Here is a 26040-nt window from a genome sequence, read left to right as displayed (position 1 = left end):
AGAATTAACGGCACGGGTCATGTGACACGTAAACCGCTCGGCGTATCCGATTAGCGTGACCCATGTGAGGTCCAGTCCACGTTCTCTTGGCGGCGTGTGTATCGAAGGTACGTAGCAACTCGACCAGATACCCTTCCGCATGCTCGCTATGGGAGTGGCGACTCGGACTCGAACCTCGAACGGGGAAAAGGGTTTAACCCCCCTCTGTACGTCGACGGGTTCGAGAGATCCACAACAATATATTTATTATATATTTCAAGTTGATATTTCATTGAATTTGTAACAATTTATTATTATAATTTATTACTAGCCCCATACCCCCAGATTTTGGTCCTCATACCCCCAAGTGGTATGGATACCCCAGGTTAAGTACCCCAGAGTTAGAGAGAAAAAAAAGATCTGCCAAACAAATGAATCGGCAAGCATCAAATATCAGGAAAGGAACAAGATTCACAACTCAGATGGACACAACTCTTATATTCCAAAGATGTACAGTGTAGGCTAAATATGCCTACATATACAGTGCATTCAGAAAGTATTCAGACCCCTTCACTTTTTTCAAATTTTGTTATGTTGCAGGCTTGCAGCCTTATGCTGAAATCGTTGAAATTCATTTTTTCCTTCATCAAATCTACACTCAATACTCCAAAATGACAAAGAGAAAACAGGATTTTAGAAAGTTTTGCAGATTTATTAAAAAGAAAAAACTGAAATATCACATTGACATAAGTATTCCTACCCTTTGCTCTGACAATTGAAATTTTGCTCAGGCGCCTCCCATTTCTCTTGATCATCTTTGAGATGTTTCTACACCTTGATTGGAGTCCACCTGTGGTAAATTCAACTGATTGGACATGATTTGGAAGGGCACACACCTGTCTATATAAGGTCTCACAGCTAATAATGCATATCAGATCAAAAACCAAGCCATGAAGTCGAAGGAACTGCCTGCAGAGCTCAGAGACAGGATTGTGTCGAGGCACAGATCTGTGGAAGCCTACAAAAAAAATCTCTGCTGCATTGAACGTTCCCAAGCGCACAGTGGCCTCCATAATTCTTAAATGGAAGAAGTTTGGAGCAACCAGGACTCTTCCTAGAGCTGGCCGCCCGGCCAAACTGACCAATCGGGGAAAAGGGCCTTGGTAAGAGAGGTGACCAAGAACCCGATGGTCACTCTGGCTGAGCTCCAGAGATCCTGCGTGGAGATGGGAGAAACTTCCAGAAGGACAACCATCACTGCATCACTGCAACACTCCACCAATCTGGGCTTTATGGCAGAGTGGCCAGATAGAAGCCTCTCTTCAGTGAAAGACACATGAAAGCCCGCTTGGTGTTTGCAAAAAAGCACCTGAAGGACTCTCAGACTGTGAGAAACAAGATTCTGTGGTCTGATGAAACCAAGATTGAACTGTTTGGCTTTCGTCTGGCCTCTCAGCCATATAACCCAGATCGGTGGAGTGTTGCAGTGATGGTTGTCCTTCCGGAAGTTTGTCCCATCTCCACACAGAATCTCTGGAGCTCAGCCAGAGTGACCATCAGGTTCTTGGTCTCCTCTCTTACCAAGGTCCTTCTCCCCGGATTGCTCAGTTTGGCCGGGCGGCCAGCTCTAGGAAGAGTCCTGGTTGTTCCAAACTTCTTCCATTGAAGAATTATGGAGGCTACTGTGCTCTTGGGAACCTTCAATGCAGCAGAATTTTTTTTGTAGGCTTCCCCAGATCTGTGCCTCGACACAATCCTGTCTCTGAGCTCTGCAGGCAGTTCCTTCGACCTCATGGCTTGGTTTTTGCTCTGATGTGCATTGTCAGCTGTGAGACCTTATGTAGACAGGTGTGTGCCTTACCAAATCATGTCCAATCAATTGAATTTACCACAGGTGGACTCCAATCAAGGTGTAGAAACATCTCAAGGATGATCAAGAGAAATGGGAGGTACCTGAGCTAAATTTTAAGTGTCATAGCAAAGGGTATGAATACTTATGTCAATTGTGATATTTCCGTTTTTTCTTTTTAATAAACTTGCAAAACTTTCTAAAATCCTGTTTTCTCTTTGTCATTATGGGGTATTGAGTGTAGATTGATGAGGGAAAAAATGAATTTAAACGATTTTAGCATGAAGCTGAAACATAACAAAATGTGAAAAAAGTGAAGGGTTCTGAATACTTTCTGAATGAAATGTATTATGATGTATGAAGCCCAGTTACAAATGGCTACTGCATTGTCTTGTAAAAAAAAAAAATGAATGTGTTAGTTGATACAGGTCGGTGGGGTTCGTTGATACGCATATCAACTAACCTACTCAGACTGTATCATCTAACCCATCCATGGGTTTTTTGCAACACATGTTGCCCACATGCTTATGTTTATTATCCTGGCAATCAAAGCAGCGTAGGCTGAAAGCCACTTTCACAAGGTATAATGAACCAATGAGAACTCCTGTGAAATCTATGTTGTATTATCACAATAAATGATCTTACCTTTTGTTGGCGTTTTTACTCAGGAGGACACAAATCAGTTTTTTTTTGGAGAATCACACCAATTCTTTGCTGTAACTTCTTGACGTACTCATCAATGATATGTAATGCAACTAGCTAACAACAGGGGGCAGCATTTATACAAGTTTCATTTCTGAGGGCAAGGAGGAAGGTTGTATCAACTAACCTACTGTATCAACTAAACTGCCTCTCCCCTACATGGGACTGCATGCATTTTTGTTATTTATATTTTTTACTGATTTATTTTTATTTTTTGCAGGCACAACACTTGAGTGACCATGTGGAACTGGTCGGGTGAAGAACGCGCTTTTGCTAACAAAGATTTTTACAAGAATAATGATAGTTCAACTGCTGCATAACGTCAATTCAAACTCCATTGCCACTCAAACAACTTGCAGCTGACATAGCTCGTCAGACAAAATTTACCGTTATTTTTAGTCAAACCACTTACTTGGCTCACTTTGTACTCTTCATAAAGTCTTGGTTTACTTACCATTTCTGGGGACATGCCTCTGATTCACAATTCCTTTTCCACGTTCATGAGAAACAAATAATACATGGCGTTATGAGATTTGTTATAAAACATAAACCTCAACAGAATTTTTTGCACACTTACATTTTGCAGCCACGAAAGTTTGGAAGCTTTGTAAAGGATTGCTGAATTTTGTCCATGCCATAATGGACGTCGATCATGCCAGTGAGCATGATGTCTCCACTTGCTGTTATGCTGCGCAAACTATGACTTTCTGTTATTTGACAAGGACTTCCATAAACTGTAGATAAGCAGGCACAGCAAATAACTGCAATAAATACTGTCTGTGGTTTAAAGTTTGAAACATTATGCTTTTCATTTTCACATTGCTCAACACATATTTTGTTGTTTAACATTGTGCGCATTGCCATATATAAAATATACAGCACTCTTACCATTGGTTTATATAGTCTCTAACATAGCAGACTCAAGAGAACCTTTTTCAAACCAATCCCAAAATGCACATCAATAAAAGTACAATAACAATAATTATTCAACCTTATTTTCATTTTAATTGTATAATTGAAAAAACAAAATGTGATCAACATGATCCTGTATAATTGGAAGATTTTCTTTCTAAAATTGAGTCATTTAAGTTTTGCAATCTTCTGAAACTCCATGAAAGACTCTCAAGAGGTTGAACGAGTAAAGCAGTGACTGGGTTGATTCCTACATTGGTAATATAATAAACCTCATTTGTGATTGGTGATCCTTTACTTTCTGTCCTGTATCCACTGTTAAATCTTTGGAATGGTTTGAAAGGTCAAAGTGAAAATGTGTTCAATCAGCTCGCTAGGTTATTGGTGTTACTTGTTGACGTGGAACTGATTCAATGTCCACTCTGGGTCGAGTTGAGAATGTTTAAATGGAGAGATGATCAGAGATCAAATCAATTACAAAGGACCAACAGCAATTACAAGGGTAACAGTTATAAAAGAAACAGCACAATAATTACAACGATCAGTACAACAGAACTCTCTGATAATCTCTAAAAAAAATGTTCCTTGAGTTCAGCTTTATATAGGAGTTTTCTCAACTCAATGGTATAGGATGCAGGTGTGGGTTGAGGGAAATAGGGTATAAGCCACCCTATGTACTCAAGGTGATGTCTTGCGTCAAAGCATCAAGAGGGAAGTGTGTGAGGATGCAAGACGTCAAAGAGAGTGGAGGGGTGTTGTCTGAACCCTGGACAATCCTTGATTCATAATGTCTTACTCCTTGTTCACTTCATACGAATTATCCATTGGGCCAGGGGTTGTTTGTCTTTTGCCGGCACAAATGGCTTTGAGCATTGTGCTGTGGTGTCCTTGTCTGACATTCCTCTGTCTCTCTTGTAGACACTGTGGCCCCCTTGCATTAATTTTATTATTATACTGTTCTATTAACATACATATGTAATCTTAGTTTATAGAGAATATATAATCCTTATCCTAAGAGTTATAAATACTATTAACTTCATTTATATCGATACAAAGAGAGATAAACGCAAATATAGCTTTTTACACTCATCGTTAAAGCAGTGAGCACTCAGTCCCTGTGTTTTGTAGCTGCAGGCATTATCAAAACATCCTCAAGGCCAGGTGGATGCCATTCCGTCTTTGAACACACCCGTGGCTTGCAAAGCAAACTCTTGTGGCATTTCTTAGCTACCTTGGTTTGAAGTAAAAGTTTCGCTTCATTAGATTTCAGAATTAATTGTTCTCCACACTGTTTTGTCTTTAATATCTACATACAGACTTGGCATTTAATATGGCATATATTTTTTTTCTTGACTTGGGTTTACTTTCTTAACTCAGTATATCAATCTGGTGAGTTTCTTTTACACTTTGGTGATTTATTTGTGAAAAGAACCATGTCACTGATTGTCTGTCGCAGCAAGAAGTCACCAACAGGATTATATCACAGGTGGCATGGCAAAATGTACGGACAGGTGCATTTGATGATTGGCTTCACAGTCGGGTATACAAGGGTTGTTGCGTTCTGTATTAGTGGAAAACAACTGCTGCACATCTCCAAAAGTTATTGCCGCTTCTTCTGGAGATGGTCCGTCAACTCGACAATGCTGTTTGTCATGGAGTGGTGGCTTTACGAAATTACGGCATGAAACAGCATGCTATTGCTCGGCAGTATGGCATCACTCAAGGTCAGGTGTCAAAGATCCTGAAACGAAATGCTCAGAGGGGTGTCCCTACTCCAATACCGAGGCCAGGACGTCCCCGCAGAACCACAAGGAGGGATGATCGCCAGCTGCACCGGTTAGTCCGCAATGGCCGTACCAAATCGGCTAATCGGCTTAGGGCTGAATGACAGCAACTGACAAATGTGCCTGTATCCAGAAGGCTAGTCAACCAACGACTGGTTCAAGCAGGCTATCGTGCCAGGCATCCCCTGAGAAAGCCACGCCTGACCAGACAACACCGCCAGCGCCGATTGCAGTGGGCCAGAGAGCACCGTCAATGGCAGCCAGGACACTGGAATCATGTGATCTTCAGTGACGAGTCTAGATTTCTGGTCTATCGTCAAGATGGCCGCATCCGAGTGTACAGACAAGTGCATGAAGCCTACAACAAAGATTGTATTGTGCCAAGAGTCCAAGCTGGAGGTGGTGGGGTGGCCGTTTGGGCTGCTTTTCATGCAGGGGGCAAAACTGACCTGGTTGTTCTGAATGGAAACCTGAACCAGTTCAAGTACAGGGCCATTCTGGAAGACACATTGCTTCCATTTGCTCGTGCAGCCTTTCGAGGAAACTTTGTCTTCCAAGATGACAATGCACGGCCTCATCGTGCTCGCATGATCCAACACTTTCTTGCTGACCGTGGTGTAGAGCATAAGGAGTGGCCTGCCATGTCCCCGTATATGAATCCGATAGAGAACTTGTGGGCAGAATTAACGTGTCAAATCGACCACTTGAACCAGCAGCCGACCTTTGTGCATGAATTGCAGCAGGCTATTGTCACTGCATGGCAAGCGATTCCTGTCCAAACCTTGGTAAATCTCGTGAACAGCATGCCTCAACGTGTACGTGCTCTCCTGAATGCTCGTGGGGGTTACACGAAGTACTGAACTGTAATTTTACTGTCCGTAATCCCAGTCGTAATTTAACTTTTGTTTTTGTAAAAAGAAAATTTTTGGCTAATGTGCAAAATAAAGAGATACTTCTGGAAAACGTACAGAAGTTTAACACAGTACTGTCCATGAATTGAGTTCGATATCAGTTTACATCACTTTCAAGGATCAATTTATTTGTTTCGAAATGTCAAATGTGGTTTTTGTTTCTTTTAAAGGTCACATTAACAAAATGTAGAATAATTTCAACATAATTCCAATGAACTTTTGGTTCTAAGACATCTTGAAAAGTAAGTTCACCCCCACAAAAAAATATTCCATATTAAATGCCAAGTCTGTATATGGCATATTTTTATACAAGGAACAAAAGTATTAAAGAACAATATCTAGCCATGGCACCTCAGCAAAGGACTTCTGTGACTCACAGGAACTGACACAATCTGTCAATTTCCCGACCCGGATCTCAGTCAATGGAGTATCTTCTCTTCTCGACTTGGTTATGACAAACTTCCCTGCAATTGTCTGCTGCTCTTCTTCTGCACAAATCGGTTCTTATGATCATTTCCTTGTTAAAGTGGATGTCTCTCTGACCATTCTCAGAGACCCTCCTCAGCGCCGACAAGTCTGGCATTTCAGACAGGTAGGTGGTCTTTCTGTCTTCTACCGACTCCTCTCCGGCCTTGCTCCCCCAGCTCTCTCTGTGCTTTGTCCCCCAGCTATTCCTACAGGTCGCACAAGATCTGCCAGCAACCCTCTGATGGTTAAACTGCCGAAATCTCGGCTCTCTGCTCACCTTCAATCTTTCATTCCTCTTTTCTCCCGCCTCTGGAACAAACTCCCACACTCCCTTCAATCCCACTCCTCCCTCCAGGTCTTTAAAACAGCTGTTCACCACCATCTCTTATCTTTCCCCATCCAAAACCTTGATCTTTTCTACCCCCGCTAATTCACCCCAGATCCACCTTGTTTGAAATTCCAACTTCTTTCCTGGAAGTCCTGGCAGTGTCCATATGTTTTATACCTCTCCCACCCCCTCCTTCCCATGCCCCCCCCCCCAAACCCTCTCCCTCCCACAGATCTCTCGATGTCCCTGCTCTCAGATGTTGTGTTTGTGTTCCTCCCCCTCTCGCCCCATCTTGTCTACCGCTCCCCATGTTATATGTTTTATGTGTCGGTTTATCTTTCTGTGTGATTAATGTTAGCTCTTTCACGAGCCTCGATCTTGTATACAAAAAAAAAAGAAAAAAAAAAGGCTGACTGGCATGTTCTTCAAGCAGCCATTAAACACCTGGACTGGTCTCCCATCTCTACTGCCTCTGACATCAACTCTTCCTGGGAATTCTTCCAAAGAAAACTACTCTCTCTCATGCACAGATTTATCCCATCTCGTCTTCAGTTGTCATACACTTCCTCCCGTCCATGGTACACTGAAGCTTGTGGTGAGGCAGTTGCCTTGAAGCAAATTGCCTTCACCTATGAAGGATAATTAATCCAACAGAAGGAAATCTCAGTTCCTTTCACAAAGCTCGGAACAAGTGTGTGTCTACACTCAGGAGAGCCAGAAAACAATATCTCTCCAATTTCAAGACTGAACTGTCAAACCTAAACTTGTCTCCCTCCTCCAAATTTTGGTGGCATCTGGTCAAATCTGTTTCTGGTGTTTCTTCCCCTTCGATCCCCTTCCTTACCTCAAACGACGACACAGTTGACACCGCATGTGAAAAAGCCGAATGCCTCAACTCTGTGTTTGCCTCAAAATTTTGTGTCCCGAACCCATCTCTCTCTGTACCCACCTTTCCCAATCAAACCCAGCTGCTCAAGAACACTGTGTCATTCTCTCCTGACAAGGTGGAGAAGTTTTTGTCAAACCTCGACTCTGACTCTGCAACTGGACCAGACAGCATCAGCTCACGGGTCCTAAAATCCAGCAATACATCTGTAAATCTCAGAGGATGAAAAATAGCGAAACACGCGAAAACCCGACCTTTCGTGGCAGAGTTGTTGTTGTTGTTGTTGTTGTTTATGTGCTCCTTCTGTGTCTGTCACGCTTTATTCTAAAATCTTAAATGGTTCCTGCCGTCATACATGAAACATCTTCTCAATCCAATTCAGAAAGATAGACGCACTTTTAAAATAGAACTCTGTATCTTTATGTTTAAACAGATATTGATTTTTTCCCCCAAAATATAATCGATCATTTCTTCTTGTTTCCATACTTTTACCAGTAACATCTCTACATCCTTTTTCATTTTTCGAAATGTTTTTATTTCTTCTTAAATAACTTTCCAACGACCTCAAACTAAACCAAATGAAACTTACTATGAATTATTTACTCGATTTTACGTCATTTCCACCATCTTGTGGAAATACCTTTGGGACGTGAGTCAGCGTTATCTTCTTTCTTAACACACTCGGCATTAGGCTCACATCAGCCATCCTGTCAATAATGAACAGTGATAGGCACATAAACCGAGATCCGAGGCATTACGAGTCTGGAGCAGCAAAAAGAAAAAAGCAAGAGGCGTCAAAATTTGGAGAAACAAAATTGAGAGGCTGTCTTGAGAAATTTCTGATGAAATCACCCAGAGCGCAGCACAGCACATTTGATTCAACGTCACAGCTCTAGCGCCAGGAGCAAGATGGGAATTCTGGGGACATGGATGTAGACACAACACTTTCAATGGAAGAGTAGATGTCTGGACAGGCAGAGAAAGAATCAGTTGGAGGTGAGCGGTCTGCAGATTTTGTCGAAAAATTTGCTGACCCTTCAGAGTGGCCTCAAGTGCTGGACCAGGTGACAATTTCTGCCATTGCAAGTTCGGTCCATAGCATGTGAAAATGCATGATTTTCCAAAAAACGATGCGAAAGGGGATTCTCAGCTGAAAATTATCACAGAAAGCTAAAAAAAATGGTGAACAAATCGAGCACACATGGCTAATATATTCTATAGCGGCTGACGCTGTGCATTGCTTCTGTTGTAAGCTTTTCGGAAATGTCGCCATGCACCTCACCTATGATGGTCTTTCAGCCTGGAAAGATTTGTCAAAAACATTCTGCCGACATGAAACCTCACCACACCACACAGCTTGCATGCAGACGTGGAAGGGATTGGATGCAAGGTTAAAATCCGGAAAGACTCGATGATAAGCATCAGAGTTTGATAGACCTGGAGAAAAAACATTGGAAAAACGTCCTTGAGCATTTGATTGCGATTGTTCATTTTTTTGCTGAGAGAAATCTGGCATTCCTTGGGTCATCAAAAGGCCTCGACGATCCTAACAATGGTAATTTTATTGGGCAGTTGGAGTTTGTGGGTCGATTTGACTCAGTCACGCAGGAGTATATTCGATGATCATCAACCGGGGAAGTACATGATAACTGTCTGAGTGCCGATATTCAGAACGAGCTCCTCGGATTATTAGCCAACACAATTAGAAGTGAAATACTTGCATGTGTTTCATCTTACAAGTACTACTCAGTGTTGCTTGATTGCACCTCAGATATCGCCCACCAAGAGCAACTTTAAGTTGTCATCTGCTTCGTTTGTGTGCAAGATGGAGAGGATTCCGAAATATGTGAACATTTCCTCTCATTTTTTTGTTGTGAAAGACACCACCGACATAAAACTAACGGAGAAGCCGTTTGAAATATTGGACGGCTTTGGTCTGCCTTTGTCTGACTGCAGAGGCGGATGAGTCATGATAGTGTGCGAGTCATGATATTTTGACTCCATGACTCGTGCATGTTTAATGCTCTTCTCTCTTCTCCGCATCCCGTCAGTGAATATCTGAATAATTTATATCCATAATGGACCCATTCCACCACGTAATACTTCAAATTAATTATCTTTTTGAGCAATTTTTGGAATGATGTGACATTCACTTTGTTCTGTTCTCGAGTTGTTGCCTTTGTCCTTTATTTGCAGGAATTCATCATTTTTGTCTGTTTAGGCTGTACTACATATGTGCCCAGTTTGTTGGTGATCGGCAGATCGGATCATTATTGACAGAGATATGTGTGTATAGATATATTCAGAAATCATCAGATCTGCATTTGCTCTTTCCATTGTTAAATTCGAATAAACGACGTCATTTTGCCTGTCGGAATTGCTTCACCCTCTCTTTTGCTCAAGGTCATCTGCCAGCATCTTGGAAATCAGCAAACATTACCGATTTACACAAAAAAGGTGCAAAAACAGATAGTTGCAACTACAGACCAATCAGCCTCCTCCCAATTATCAGCAAAGTCATGGAATCCATCATTGCTTCGGATATCAAATCCTTCCTCTTCTCCAATGGCTTGATCTCCGATCATCAATTTGGATTCAGACCAGGTCATTCTCATCTGGACATGTTGCTTCTGCTGTCTCAACAATGGATGGAGGTCCTCAATGCGAAACAGGAAATCAGAGCTGTCTCCCTTGACATATCACGTGCCTTCGATACAGTCTGGCTCCCAGCTCTGCTCACCAAACTCTCTTCCTATGGTATCCATGGAAATCTCCTTGCATGGCTTGTGGACTTCCTCTCTGGTCGAAGTCAACGTGTGGCCCTGAATGGATTTCTCTCATCTCCCCCTTCCTGTTCTGGCTTGAGTTCCCCAAGGTATTGTTCTGGGCCCTGTGATATTTCTGATCTTCATCAATGATCTCTCCGACTCTCTGGAAAATCCTCTTTATCTCTTTGCTGATGACTCCACTCTCTGCCTCTCCATTTCTCATCCCTCAGATCGGCAGTCTGCAGCCTCCTCACTCTCTGCAGACCTGGACAAAATCACAGACTGGTCAAACAAGTGGAACATGTCTTTCAATCCTGACAAATCTCACACTCTTACTTTGTCTCTCCGAAAAGACCGACTGGAAAACCCTTCCATATAGTTTCTCAACAATCCTCTCCAAGAAGTTCTGTCGCTCAAGCTTTTGAGTCTCACTATCTGCCATGATCTTTCTTGGGGAAAACCACATTTCCAAGCTGGCCTCCAAAGCCAGTCGCCGACTGGGCATCCTCCGTCGTGCGAAGTCCTTCCTTGGCACACCTGAACTCCTCACCACATACAAGGCTTTCATCCACAGCTCAATGGAATACTGTTCCCCCCTCTGGGCCGGTGCTCCTGCCTCACACCTAGCTCGGCTTCACGCTGTTGAAACCAAACCTTTCAGAATCATTGGAATCTCCTGCGATGAAGCTAACTCCACGGGCCTTTCACTCACTCACCGCAAGCAGGTTGGTGGTCTTTGTCTTCTACCGACTCCTCTCCGGCCTTGCTCCCCCAGCTCTCTCTGTGCTCTGTCCCCCAAATATTCCTACGGGTCGCACAAGATCTGCCTGCAACCCTCTTCTGGTTAAACTGCCAAAATCTAGGCTCTCTGCACACCTTCACTCTTTCATTCCCCTTTTCTCCCGCCTCTGGAACAAACTCCCCCACTCCCTTCAATCCTTTCTCCGAATTTCCTCTCTTCTGCTCAAGGTCATCTGCCAGCATCCTGGAAATCAGCAAACATTACCGCTTTACACAAAAAAGGTGCAAAAACAGATCCTTGCAACTACAGACCAATCAGCCTGCTCCCAATTATCAGCAAAGTCATGGAATCCATCATTGCTTCGGATATGAAATCTTTCCTCTTCTCCAATGGCTTGATCTCTGATCATCAATTTGGTTTCAGACCAGGTCACTCTACTCTGGACATGCTGCTTCTGCTGTCTCAACAATGGAAGGAGGTCCTCAATGCCAAACAGGAAATCAGAGCTGTCTCCCTCGACATATCACGTGCCTTCGATACGGTCTGGCACCCAGCTCTGCTAACCAAACTCTCCTCCTATGGTATCCATGGAAATCTCCATGCATGGCTTGCGGACTTCCTCTCTGGTCGTAGTCAACGTGTGGCCCTGAATGGATTTCTCTCAACTCCCCTTCCTGTTCAGGCTGGAGTTCCCCAAGGCAGTGTTCTGGGTCCTGTGCTTTTTCTGGTCTTTATCAATGATCTCTCCGACTCTCTGGAAAATCCTCTCTATCTCTTTGCTGATGACTCCCCTCTCTGCCGCTCCATTCCTCTGCCCTCAGATCGGCAGTCTGCAGCCTCCTCACTCTCTGAAGACTTGGACAAAATCACAGACTGGTCAAACAAGTGGAACATGTCTTTTAATCCTGACAAATCTCACACTCTTACTATGTCTCTCCGAAAAGATCGACTGGACAACCCTCCCATCTACTTTCTCAACAATCCCCTCCAAGAAGTTCTGTCGCTCAAGCTTTTGGGTCTCACTATCTGCCATGATCTTTCTTGGGAAAACCACATTTCCAAGCTGGCTTCCAAAGCCAGTCGCCGACTGGGCATCCTCCGTCGGGTGAAGTCCTTCCTCGGCACACCTGAGCTCCTCACCACATACAAGGCTTTCATCCGCAGCTCAATGGAATACTGTTCTCCCCTATGGGCCGGTACTCCTGCCTCACACCTAGCTCGGCTTCACGCTGTCGAAACCAAAGCTTTCAGAATTATTGGAATCTCCCGCGATGAAGTTATCTCTGAGGGCCTTTCACTCACTCACCGCAGGCAGGTAGGTGGTCTTTCTGTCTTCTACCGACTCCTCTCCGGCCTTGCACCCCCAGCTCTCTCTGTGCTCTGTCCCTCAAATATTCCTACAGGTCGCACAGGATCTGCCAGCAACCCTCTGATGGTTAAACTGCCGAAATCTCGGCTCTCTGCTCACCTTCACTCTTTCATTCCTCTTTTCTCCCGCCTCTGGAACAAACTCCCTCACTCCCTTCAATCCCACTCGTCCCTCCAGGTCTTTAAAACAGCTGTTCACCACCATCTCTTATCTTCCCCCATCCAAAACCTTGATCTTTTCTACCCCCGCTAATTCACCCCAGATCCACCTTGTTTGAAATTCCAACTTCTTTCCTGGAAGTGCTGGCAGTGTCCATATGTTTTATACCTCTCCCACCCCCCCCCCCTTCCCATGCCCTCCCTCCAATGCCCTCTCCCTCTCACAGATCTCTCGATGTCTCCATGTCTCTCGGTCCCTGCTCTCAAAATAATGTTGTGTTTGTGTCCTTCCTCCTCTCTCCCCATCTTGTCTACCGCTCCCGATGTTATATGTTTTATGTGTCGGTTTGTCTTTCTGTGTGATTAATGTTCGCTCTTTCACGAGCCTCGATGTTGTATACAAAAAAAAAAAAAAAAAATCCCACTCCTCCCTCCAGGTCTTTCAAACAGCTGTTCACCACCATCTCTTATCTTCCCCCATCCAAAACCTTGATCTTTCCTACCCCCGCTAATTTCACCCCAGATGCACATTTTGAAATTCCAACTTCTTTCCTGGAAGTCCTTGAAGTGTCCATATGTTTTATACCTCTCCCACCTCCCCTCAAGCCCTCTCCCTCCCACAGTTCTCTCGATGTCCCTGCTCTCAAATGTTGTGTTTGTCCTTCCCCTCTCTCACCATGTTGTCTACCGCTCCCCTTATATTGTGTTTTGTGTGTCGGTTTGACTTTTTGTGTGATTAATGTTAGCTCTTTCACGAGCCTCGATCTGTTGTACAAAAAACAAAAAACAAAAAACAACTGAAAAGCCCCCCGTCGATCCCCAAAGGGGCAGATTTTTTTAATGCAGTGAACAAACGTTGTTACATCACGGGTGATGAAGGTTGTGGTTAAGTTTCATCGGAATTGCGTGTGTAGTTTCTGAGAAGAAAGCAAACACTGATTTTGGGGGCAACACCCCCCCCCCCCATAGACCCATAATGGGGCAGCTTTTTAATGCAGTGAACAAACTTTGGTAAATCACGGGTGATGAAGGTTGTGGAAAAGTTTCATCGAAATTTTCACAGGAAAAAGCAAATTCCTATTTTTGATCTACCTTGCTAACAGCAAATTCCCATAGGGGGGGGGAGGGGGGGGGGTTAACCTGGATCTACCTTGACCCCCGGTAAACCTCCTTCGGCCCCGACTTTTGAATGCTTTGAACAAACTTTAGTCACAACACAACAAATATCATTTTCTGCCAAATTTGGTCGCAATCCCATCAGCGGTTTCGGAAAAGAAGTTTAAAGTGTTTACGGACTGACGGACTGACAGATGGACGAAGCGCCATCGCATAAGCTCCCCTGAACTTTGTTCCAGGTGAGCTAAAAATCACTCATAGAGCGACACTTGGGCAAAAGAAAGCATAGTAGAATGACACCCAGTGGAGCATCCTTTTGTCCTCAAAAATAATTGGTGGTTGCATTCAATGACCTATTTTGGTCATTTATCACATGCAAATAATGCAAACACACATGCAAACTCACATGCAAATCGTCTTCAAATTTTAATTTAATCGAATTAAAATTGACAATTATAGAAATTTGGCCTATGTTGACCTTTTGGCCGATGTTGACCTAAAATATAGTTGGTGGTTGAATTCAGTGTCCAGATATGCAAATCTTATTCAAATTTAAAGTCAATCAGATGAAAATTGAGGATTTTAGAAATTTGAAAAGGTTGTTTATCTTTGGCCAATGTGGACCTTGTGATCTATGTTGACCTCAAAAATAGTTGTTCTTTGAATTCAGTTTGCTGAAATGCAAATTCTATTCAAATTTCAAGTCAATCAGATGAAAATCGAGGATTTTCGAAATTTGAAAAAGGCGGTTGACCTTTGGCCCATGTTGACCTTTTGACCTAAAAAAATAAATTGGAATCTGTCGGACCACCAACTCCACCATTTGGGCATTTGCATTTGGAACTCCCTGAGCATTTGGTGAAGTTTCTTGAAAATCGGTTTTAAATTGTCACCTGCAAGGGAACAGACAGACAAATACACACACAAACCAGAGTGATCAACATACTTGTCAAATTTTTTTTCTCCAAGTTATGAACGGACCCAAATGCAATACCCACTCCTACGGCGAGGGTAATAACCAGAAAGCATCTGAAAATGCAAAACCCATCCACATCCGCTTTGTATTCAGACTTCTTCTTTTTCTGTATGTTAAACATGACGAAAGCAGGCAAAAAAAAAAAAAAAGACCAAAAGTCTAACAGCAGCTTAGCCGGGCTTGTAAAATATTACAAACCACAAACACACATGATGAGCTTTTTAAACAGTCGCTAATGGTGTTTGCAACATTACACAAATAAATTTGGAGGAATCCAGACATCCGTGAGGTACGTTTTACTTGCAGAACTGAGGGAAGATCTACTGTAATCTATATACCCCACAAGAATTGGGTACGTTGGAACTGTTGGAAGAGACGTAATGCCGTGCTTTCGATATTTTATGGTCATTTTAACAATCGGTTTGTTTGTGTTTCACACTGAATGAAAAACATGAAGGCAGAGCATGGCGATTGTGATAAATGACAGGATCGACGATATGCTCTCCATGAACTGCATTGTAATCAAAATGGCGGTGTTTACCGCCGTAATGACATCACACGTAATCACATCACCCTGTCATGTGACCAGATCGTCAAGTCTGATTGGTATTCATTTGAGGGGACATACATACATACAAACATACATACATACATACAAACAAACACTGTTCTAGACGGCTTTTCCCCATGGGCTAGGCCGTAAAAAAAATAGCGACAATACCCCTGTGTGCTCAAATGGTAGAATAAAGCAGTATACTACAACGAAAAAGGTATTTTAACCCAATTTCAATGGTTGCTAGGAGACAAGGCAGCATGTGGATCATACTAACGCAATCGTAAGACTTTAAACAAACAAACAAATTACATATTTTACTGGTTCGTTGGCCAGAAATGCATTTTTTGTCATCGGATTTTCTCCACCAATTCGAAGCAAGCTTTCAAAAGTTGCCCTGGTATTCTAAGAAAGGTCTTGATTCGTTATTTGAGGTGACGTCAGTTTAAACTCATTTGCATACAAATAGCAGCAAGAACACGCCCATATAATTACCAAATTTGGTGGGGGCCACGACACACTCATGGCTCGCAGGCCTGTGCCGTGGCCCGGTACGCTTTACGGGTTAATGGCAAAGTTCCTTCCCTCGAATATTTACATGCAGGTATTTATGAACAAAAGGGTTATTACCACAGAGAAGAGTGGGAGGGCGGCGGAGAGAGAGAGCGAGAGAGACGCACATGACAAAACTGAGGTAACATATATAAAATAAATTATTCATTCAGTTATTCATCTATCTGATGTTATTCATTCACATGGGAACACGAAACAGACAGGGCACAAGATTCATGAGACAGATTAGAGACACAGACTGAACCGTGAGGTAATTTTTTTTTTTCATTGCCTGAAGTAACACAAACCTGATATGGAGGAAACCCAGGGTGTGTTCAGTTAGTGAGCAGCGAGCTCGTGCTTGCTAAGCCAGCCGTTCCTTAATGGCTTCAAATTGAGTACTTGCTTGAATGATTAAGCCACTTAGCGATCGCTCCACCAGAAACTTGGTAACCCTGACGTTCTTGAGGTTGAGACCAGGCCTAGATCTACTGTAATCTATGTCCTCCAGAGAGAGAGTAATACCATGACCTGCATACCATCCGCTCCTGTTTGGAGTGGATGCACAAGTTTCCTGAAACCAGACTCGTAGTAGATATTGAACCAAAGCATGAAGACCCTCGGAGATTAATTTATAGTATACCTTCAACAGCAACGGTGAGGGAGTTGGGTGAACAGAGGGAATATTGTTATGGATCCGTCACTTCCGCCTTTGTTGTTATTATATACTTGCAGAATATTTTTTGTTTCAGGTAATATTGTTGTCAAGATTTTTGTGTGAAATGGAGATGACTTTAGTAAAAGGTAAAAATAAATGTTTGTGAAGGAAAAAGGAAAACACGGCAAAGAAACCGGAAGAGGAGAGAGGAGGAAGAGGAGAGAGAGGCGGAGACGACCATGAGAGAGATACAGCCTGTGTGTCACATCGAGGCTGCGAGCGGTCTTTTTTGATATTGGTCACGATTGAGTTGAGACTTCCCGGGAAAGGGATTGCCCGCGACATCCTCACATATTGTGATTGCAATTAAACATGCATCTCTGGTTTTATCACCCAGTGTGAGCTATTGTTGGAGGGAAAGCAAGCGCCTCCATTACAGGCCGATACGCCATTTTGTCCTTGAAGAGGCTGTCCGCTTGGTGCATCTTGTTTTGTCATTGGGATTCCCATATCGACATCACCGTGTGGATTGCCGTTGGTTCCAATATCGGCTCATTTCCCATATCGACCTCTCACCTCATAACTCCTTGTTCGCAGCCGCGCTGATAACAGCCTGTTTTCATCGTTCTGCACGACTTCAACCTTCACCCAGCATTGGGATTTGTGCAAGGACTTGGGGAATGTTACATTCCACTCACGTTTGGCGTATCGTGAGCTTATTGCTTTGAGAGCATTGGGGAATGATGGTACCATCATATGTATTGTTCATTTGATGCAAGTGATATTTTCATGGTACTTTCTTTAATAGTGTTATTATTGTGTATGTGAGAGTTATTAATACAATTACTTGTTTTGTTCTGCACAATTGCATTGGTGTGGTTTTATCATGGTTTATTAGAACACTCAAAATAACAAATCTTTCTGCCGCATTCCCTCTCAAGACACTGAGGTGCACTGTAACCGGGGTTTGGGGAGGTAACATGAAACAGAAATTAGGGGCTCATCCGTGATTGAAATCCCCAACATTCGTGACCGGGATTGAATTCCCTAACATTCCCAAATTTGACAATTTTTGTGTAAAGGTTAACAGGCTTGCTAAAAAATAGTCACAATACTAATAGTCACTAATAATTATCACTAATAGGCACAATGTTTGACGTGGAAAATTGTGTGACGTCCACGAATGAGGCACAGTTCCAGGCGTTAAAAATATCGGAACTTGGGACTTTGGCCAAATACTGTAACTTGGAGGTCCGAGTCAATATGAAGAAGGCAGAGATTCAGACGTTGGTGGTAGAATATTTAATTGGAGAGAGAAAATGGGAAGATGTAGCATTGGATTGGTTACCAGAGGAAAAAGGAATTATGTAGCTCTGTAAAATGGAGATGCAGAAGAGGCAGCATCGAGAGGAAATAAAAGCAGAAAAGGAAGCAGAGGAAAGGAAAGCTGAAAGGGACTTGAAGGAACAGCACATGGAGTATCAGAGGGAAACTAAACTCAAGGAGCTTGAATTACTGGGAGGATGGAGAGAAATCTTGTCCTTTCCGGCTAGTTCGACAACAAGTCAGAATTCTTGGGATATTGGTAGGCATGTAAGACTGGTTCCACCCTTTAACGAAAAGGAGGTAGGAAGCGGGAGAATGAGACCCATGTTGAGTTTGCCAGAGAGAAGGAAACTATGTTTTATAGGTGGTGTGACTCGAAAGAGATTGGGGGAAGACTTTAACCATTTGTGACAATTGATTTTGGTGGAAGAATTTAAACAGTGTGTCCACGTGGACATTAAATTTCATTTGCGTGAAAGAAATGTACCTGAGTGTATGAGGCAGCAACAGTGGCAGATGACTATGCCTTGACACTCAGGATGGGTTTCACAAACCAAATTTCCCACCTAGCATTAGTCAGGGGAGTTACATTAAATAAGGTTTGGAGAGCAAATTCTCATGGAGACGGCCCAGAGAAGAGTATCGTGCAAAGCTGGTACCTCAAATTTTAGTGCAAGGCAGACCACGGGATTTTCCTCTGGGCCTACTTGCGCTTTTTTCAAGAAACCTGGGCATTTGATGTCCCAATGTTACACCCTGAAAAGGACAAATCAGGATCGGAGTCTGGCTAGTTCAACTCCGAATGCGTTGTCCAGTGCGAGTAATATTCCTTGGAGGACAGTGAATTGTGAAACTCCCCGTGCCACACTTACTGCATCAGAGAACGACCTTGTCCAAGAGGGTTACAACCTTTCATTTCCGATGGGTTTGTGTCACTGGATGGGGACTTAACCAACCAGAGACCTGTTAGGGTATTGGGGGACATGGGAGCACATCAATCTTTGATGCTCGAGGGCATTTTGCCATTGTCAGAAAAAACTGCAACTGGGGTTAGTGTCTCCTCTTTCAGGGGGTTGGTGGCTTCGTTAAAGCTCCTCTTCATGTGATCCATTTAAAGTCTGAGTTGGTGTATGGACCGGTCACCATCGGTTTACAAGCCACTCTTCTTGTAGAGGGGATCTCTTTTATTATCCGGAACAATTTGGCCAGTGGTTGAGTTTCAGGTAATCCGATGTTGGTTGAAGAGCCCAGTATGGAAGATAACAGCACAGTTAGAGCAGGAGAATCCGGGTATCTTTCCATCATCTGACTCGTGCTATGGGTAGGAAGCACTCTGAAGAGAATGAGAAGGAAGGTGATGTAGATTTGGGTTCTATAGAGATGTTGGAGGAAAGGTCTGGGAGACAAGGTAGGAAAGGGAGTGACACCAAGGAACCTAATGACAAGGTTTCATCTGGACCAAAGGATAAAATGGAGTGTCCTTCAGAGACATCTGTGAATGAGGCTGAACAAACGGTGCTTGTCCGAAAGAGACTTGATGAAGAGCAACACAGATATTTTGAACTCCGGAGTCTGATTGGTAAAGTAATTGCAGAGAAAGAGCCGATGAGGTACTTGTTGGTTACTTCATGAAAGGGGAAATACTTATGAGAAAATTGAGACCACTGGAGGTTCGAGCGAATGACGAGTGGAAAGTCCATTACCAAATTGTGTTGCCACAACTCTACCGGAAGGAGATATTAAGTTTGGCACATGAGACACCTTCTGCTGGGCACCTTGGAGTGAACAAGACATGACAGAATTTTGGCACATTTTTCTGGCCAGGATTGTGACGTGATGTGGCGGAATTCTGTAAATCTTATCATTCTTGTTAGTTGGTGGGCAAACCTAATCAGAAAAGCACTTCAGCGCCTTTAAAACTGATTACAGCTTTTGAAGAACCATTCAGCCAGGTCATTATTGACTGTGTAGGTCCTTTAACTAAAACTAAGGCTGGACGTCAGTACATGCTGACCATATTGTGCACTTCCACTGGGTTCCCAGGAGTGATGCCTCTTAGGAAAATTACTGCGACAGTTATTGCAAAGGCTTTCATTAAAAGTTTCACCCTGGTTGGCCTACCTAAGGTCATCCAGTCTGATCAGGGTTCCAACTTCATGTCAATGCCTTTTCAGCAAGTGGTACACCTGTTGGGAGTGAAGAAAGTGAGGTCAAGTACTTACCATTCCGAGAGACAAGGGGTCTTGGAAATGTTTCACCAGACATTAAAGAATATGATCAGAACTTACTGCTTTGAATGTGACAAGGATTGGGATGAGGGAATACCCTTATTGCTGTTTGCTATGAGGGAATCTGTTCAGGAGCCATTGGGATTCAGTCCTTTTGAACTCGTGTTTGGACATACAGTTTGAGGACCTTTGAAACTGGTGAAGGAACAGTGGCTACAAGAGGAGTCACAATCAACTGTGTTCGAGTATGTGACATCTATTAGGCACAGATTGACTAAGGACAGTAAAGTAGCGAGAGGATGAAAGTGAGACATGACAAGACTTCTCAGAAAATAAATTTCAGTTCTGAGGACCGAGTGCTGGTGTTGCTTCCAGTTCCAGGTTAGCTGCTACAGGCTAGGTATTTTGGACCCTATGCCATCGAAAGGAGGGTCAATGAAATTTATTATGTGGTGACAACTCCAGACCGACGGAAAAAGCGGCAGCTGTATCACATTAACAGACTGAAGAAATATTATGAGAGGAAGCCAGTGGAAAAAATGGCTCCTGTCTCACCTGTCGTACCTGTAGTCGGTGTGCAAGAGAATCCAGAGTATGAGGCCAGTGTGAAGTGCGATAGCATTGATGACCAGGCTTGGCCCAGATTGACGAACACTGAAGTGTTAAGGAACCTAGACCAGAAATTAGGTCATTTGACAAGGAAACAACAAGGACAATTATCCAACCTAATTTCGGAGTTTGCACATTTGTTCACAGATGTACCTGGTCGTACCGACTTAGTATATAATGATATTTATGTGGGGGAGGCCACTCCCATGAAACAACACCCCTTCCAAATGAACCCTGTTAAGATGAAAGGTCTTCATTGATCACGACCGCTTAACCTTCATTCCAAAAAAATGAAAAATATAAATCAGAGGTTGATGAGATGGAGCTTGTATTTGCAAGAGTTCAGCTTAGCAATTAGGCATGTAAAGGGCAGAGACAATGTAGTCGCAGATGCTTTATCCAGAGTGAATTAACCTTGAGGATTCCTGTGCGTTGTTTGGAATTTTTGTTGCTTACGGGACTTGATCAGCCATAGTTTTGATTTGTAGTTTTATGGGTGTGAGTATTACTTTTGGTTGTTAAAGATACTGTCGTGTGACTATTTTGTGTGGTGAACACCTTAGGGTAGCACATATGATCAAACGAGCTGTTACTCCGGGGCGTTCAATCAAATGGCGGATAATACGTGTGGGGGAGCAAGAGGGAGAGAGAGGATGAATGTGGGCGAAATCCACCGAGCCATGTCACTCACCTGTAACACCTGGACAGGGCCCGTGAAAATTTAGGGGGTGCATTGGGGATGGCCCCGCAGGTAAGGTTGTGTCTTGTGGCATCCAAGTATTGACTCGTGGTGGTCCCTCTCGGCTCTCCCCCCGTTGGTATTTTTTGTGCACATAAGATTGTTCACGGTTCTGTTTAAATATTATTTAAATATGTATAACCTTTCCCCTTCAGTGTTTTACTCAGTGGTATTTTACAACACGCTGTTTTTCTTCCTATTTAAAAGGCTTTTCTCAATTTCCTCTCCAACTCATTCCACCTCAAAAAAAAGAAATTCAATATCTTATACGTCTCCCTCACTACATGGTCTAAATTCACATTCATTCCATCCCTCCTCCATCATTCTGAACCGGATTGCTAACTTGAAAATCACAACAAACCCAATTTGTTTTCAATGTTCGTCTTTCATTAATCATCCACTTTCTAAACTCCCCTCTTGCCCCTCCCATCCAAATCCCTCCCCTTGCACCTACACTCCTAAACTCCCCCCTTGCCCCGCCACTCTTAAACTCCCCCCCTGCCCCTCCACTCCTGAACTCCCCCCTTGCCCTTCCACTCCTGAACTCCCCCCTTGCCCTTCCCCTCCTAAACTCCCCCCTCACTCCTCCCCTTCAAAACTCCCCCCCAACCCCTCCCATTCAAATCTCCCCCCATACCATTCCTCTCCAATTCTCCCTCCTCCCCCCTCCTCCTCGAAGCTGCCTCCTCCCCACTTCGTCTCCCTTCTATCTCATACCTCCACCCCCCCCAACCTTCCTCTTTCCTCTGCCCCCCCTCAAACAACCCCTCACTGTGCCTCATCCCTTCACCTTCAAACCTTTCATCCTCCTCATCCTTCCCTTTCTTGGAACTCTTCTGCAATCGCTGACACACTAACAACTGCTCTCCCTACCTCCCCCTCTCATCCTTCATCTTACCCTACTCCTCCCCTCCCCTGTCCTGTACCCGATGCTCCCACTCTCTCTTCATTAACGGTATGGACCTCAAACATCCGGGGCCTTCGCTCAAACCTGACTGATCTCTCCATACAGGTTGCTTCTGACAATCCAGACTTGATCTGCTTAACAGAGACTTTCCTCCTTCAAGATGTCTCTGATTCCTTAATATCTCTTCCTGGTTACTCCCTCCTCCGGTATGATAGACCTGAGCCTCGGCCTGGTGGTGGGGTGGCTATCTTTATCAAAAACTCTCTTCCTCACTCTCCTTGCACTGCCCTCTCTCCTCTTCACCCCCAGGAGTACCTCTGGCTACGGCTTCCTCTCCGCTCCCACCTTTTGTTCATATGTGTCCTGTACCGTCCCCCAAACAGTGATGACTCCATCTACATTTCACTGTCCGACAACATGGACCAACTTCTATCCACTCATCCCAACTCTCTCTTCCTCATATGTGGTGACTTCAATTGTCATCATGCCACCTGGTTGGGTGTGGGTTCCTCTCTCACCAGTCATGGCACCTCAGCAAAGGACTTCTGTGACTCACTGGGATTGACACAATCTGTCAATTTCCCGACCCGGATCTCAGCCAATGGAATATCTTCTCTTCTAGACTTGGTTATGACTAACTTCCCTGCTAATGTCTGCTGCTCTTCTTCTGCTCCAATCGGTTCTTCTGATCATGTGCTTGTCAAAGTGGACATCTCTCTGGCCATTCTCAGAGAGCCTCCTCAGCGTCAACGAGTCTGGCATTTCACTCAGGCCGACAGGGACGGTCTTCAAGCAGCCATCATTCGTCTGGATTGGTCTCCCATCTCCACTGCCTCTGACATCAATTCTTCCTGGGAATTCTTCCAAAGCAAACTGATCTCTCTCATGCACAGATTTATCCCATCTCGCCTTCAGTTGTCTTACCCTACCTCCCGTCCATGGTACACTGAATCTTGTGGTGAGGCAGTTGCCCTGAAACAACTTGCCTTTGCCTCTTGGAAGGCTAATCCAACTGAAGGAAATCTCAGTTCCTTCCACCAAGCTCGGAACAAGTGTGTGTCTACCCTCAGGAGTGCCAGGAAGCACTATCTCTCCTCACTCAAGAATGAACTCTCAAACCTGTCTCCTTCCTCCAAATCCTGGTGGCGTCTGGTCAAATCCGTTTCTGGTGTTTGTTCCCCCTCCATCCCCTCCCTTACCTCAAATGGCCACACAGTTGACATCGCACGTGACAAAGCCGAATGCCTCAACTCTGTGTTTGCCTCAAAATCCTTAGTCACAAACCCATCTCTCTCTGTTCCCACCTTTCCCAGTCGAACCAAACTGCTCCTGGACTCTGTGACCTTCTCTCCTGACAAGGTGGAGGAGTTTTTGTCAAACCTCGACTCTGATTCTGCAACTGGACCAGATGGCATCAGCCCACGGGTCCTAAAATCCTGCTTTGCCGCTCTATCTCACCCTCTCTCTGTTCTTTTCACCCTATCTTTTGCTCAAGGTCATCTGCCAGCATCCTGGAAATCAGCAAACATTACCGCTTTACACAAAAAAGGTGCAAAAACACATCCTTGCAACTACAGACAAATCAGCCTGCTCCCAATTATTATCAGCAAAGTCATGGAATCCATCATTGCTTCGGATATGAAATCTTTCCTCTTCTCCAATGGCTTGATCTCTGATCATCAATTTGGTTTCAGACCAGGTCACTCTACTCTGGACATGCTGCTTCTGCTGTCTCAACAATGGATGGAGGTCCTCAATGCCAAACAGGAAATCAGAGCTGTCTCCCTTGACATATCACGTGCCTTCGATACGGTCTGGCACCCAGCTCTGCTCACCAAACTCTCCTCCTATGGTATCCATGGAAATCTCCATGCATGGCTTGCGGACTTCCTCTCTGGTCGTAGTCAACGTGTGGCCCTGAATGGATTTCTCTCATCTCCCCTTCCCGTTCAGGCTGGAGTTCCCCAAGGTAGTGTGCTGGGCCCTGTGCTTTTTCTGGTCTTTATCAATGATCTCTCCGACTCTCTGGAAAATCCTCTGTATCTCTTTGCTGATGACTCCACTCTCTGCCGCTCCATTCCTCTTCCCTCAGATCGGCAGTCTGCAGCCTCCTCACTCTCTGAAGACCTGGACAAAATCACAGACTGGTCAAACATGTGGAACATGTCTTTCAATCCTGACAAATCTCACACTCTTACTATGTCTCTCCGAAAAGATCGACTGGACAACCCTCCCATCTACTTTCTCAACAATCCTCTCCAAGAAGTTCTGTCGCTCAAGCTTTTGGGTCTCACCATCTGCCATGATCTTTCTTGGGAAAACCACATTTCCAAGCTGGCCTCGAAAGCCAGTCGCCGACTGGGCATCCTCCGTCGTGCGAAGTCCTTCCTAGGCACACCTGAGCTCCTCACCACATACAAGGCTTTCATCCGCAGCTCAATGGAATACTGTTCTCCCCTATGGGCTGGTGCTCCTGCCTCACACCTGGCTCGGCTTCACGCTGTTGAATCCAAAGTTTTCAGAATCATTGGAATCTCCCGCGATGAAGCTATCTCTGAGGGCCTTTCACTCACTCACCGCATGCAGGTAGGTGGTCTTTCTGTCTTCTATCGACTCCTCTCCGGCCTTGCTCCCCCAGCTCTCTCTGTGCTCTGTCCCCCAAATATTCCTACAGGTCGCACAAGATCTGCCAGCCACCCTCTGATGGTTAAACTGCCGAAATCTCGGCTCTCTGCTCACCTTCACTCTTTCATTCCTCTTTTCTCCCGCCTCTGGAACAAACTCCCACACTCACTTCAATCACACTCCTCCCTCCAGGTCTTCAAAACAGCTGTTCACCACCATCTCTTATCTTCCCCCATCCAAAACCTTGATCTTTTCTACCCCCACTAATTCACCCCAGATCCACCTTGTTTGAAATTCCAACTTCTTTCCTGGAAGTCTTGGCAGTGTCCATATGTTTTATACCTCTCCCACCCCCCCCCCTTTCCCATGCCTCCCCCCAAAGCCCTCTCCCTCCCACAGTTCTCTCGATGTCTCCATGTCTCTCGGTCCCTGCTCTCAAATGTTGTGTTTGTGTCCTTCCCCCTCTCTCCCCATCTTGTCTACCGCTCCCGATGTTATTTGTTTTGTGTGTCTGTTTGTCTTTCTGTGTGATTAATGTTCGCTCTTTCACGAGCCTCGATCTTGTATACAAAAAAAACAAAAAAAACAAACAAAAAAAATCCACTGGGGGATGCGGTCTGTAGACCGTGATTGGTAAAAAATGTTTTGTGGAGTTTTTGAAATTTTTTGAGTAAGGTTAAGTTTTGTGGATAAGGTAGATTTTTGCATGTTGTTTGTTTCCTCCCTCCGCAGGAACAAAGAAGATCAATGTACATATTTGATTGCATGATGGTTAAGGGGTTTGGCATGTTAAGGAAGTGTAGGTATGTAGTCCGACTCACTTCCCACAGCCCTTCCTGATTTATTTCATAGGTTAATTAAGTGTGTGACAGGAAGTGTTAAGGCTGGAATGGTA

Source organism: Myxine glutinosa, chromosome 3 (assembly GCF_964187855.1).
Source record: "Myxine glutinosa chromosome 3, kmMyxGlut1.1, whole genome shotgun sequence".
Classification (NCBI taxonomy): Eukaryota; Metazoa; Chordata; class Myxini; order Myxiniformes; family Myxinidae; genus Myxine; species Myxine glutinosa.
This window is presented reverse-complemented; position numbering follows the sequence as displayed.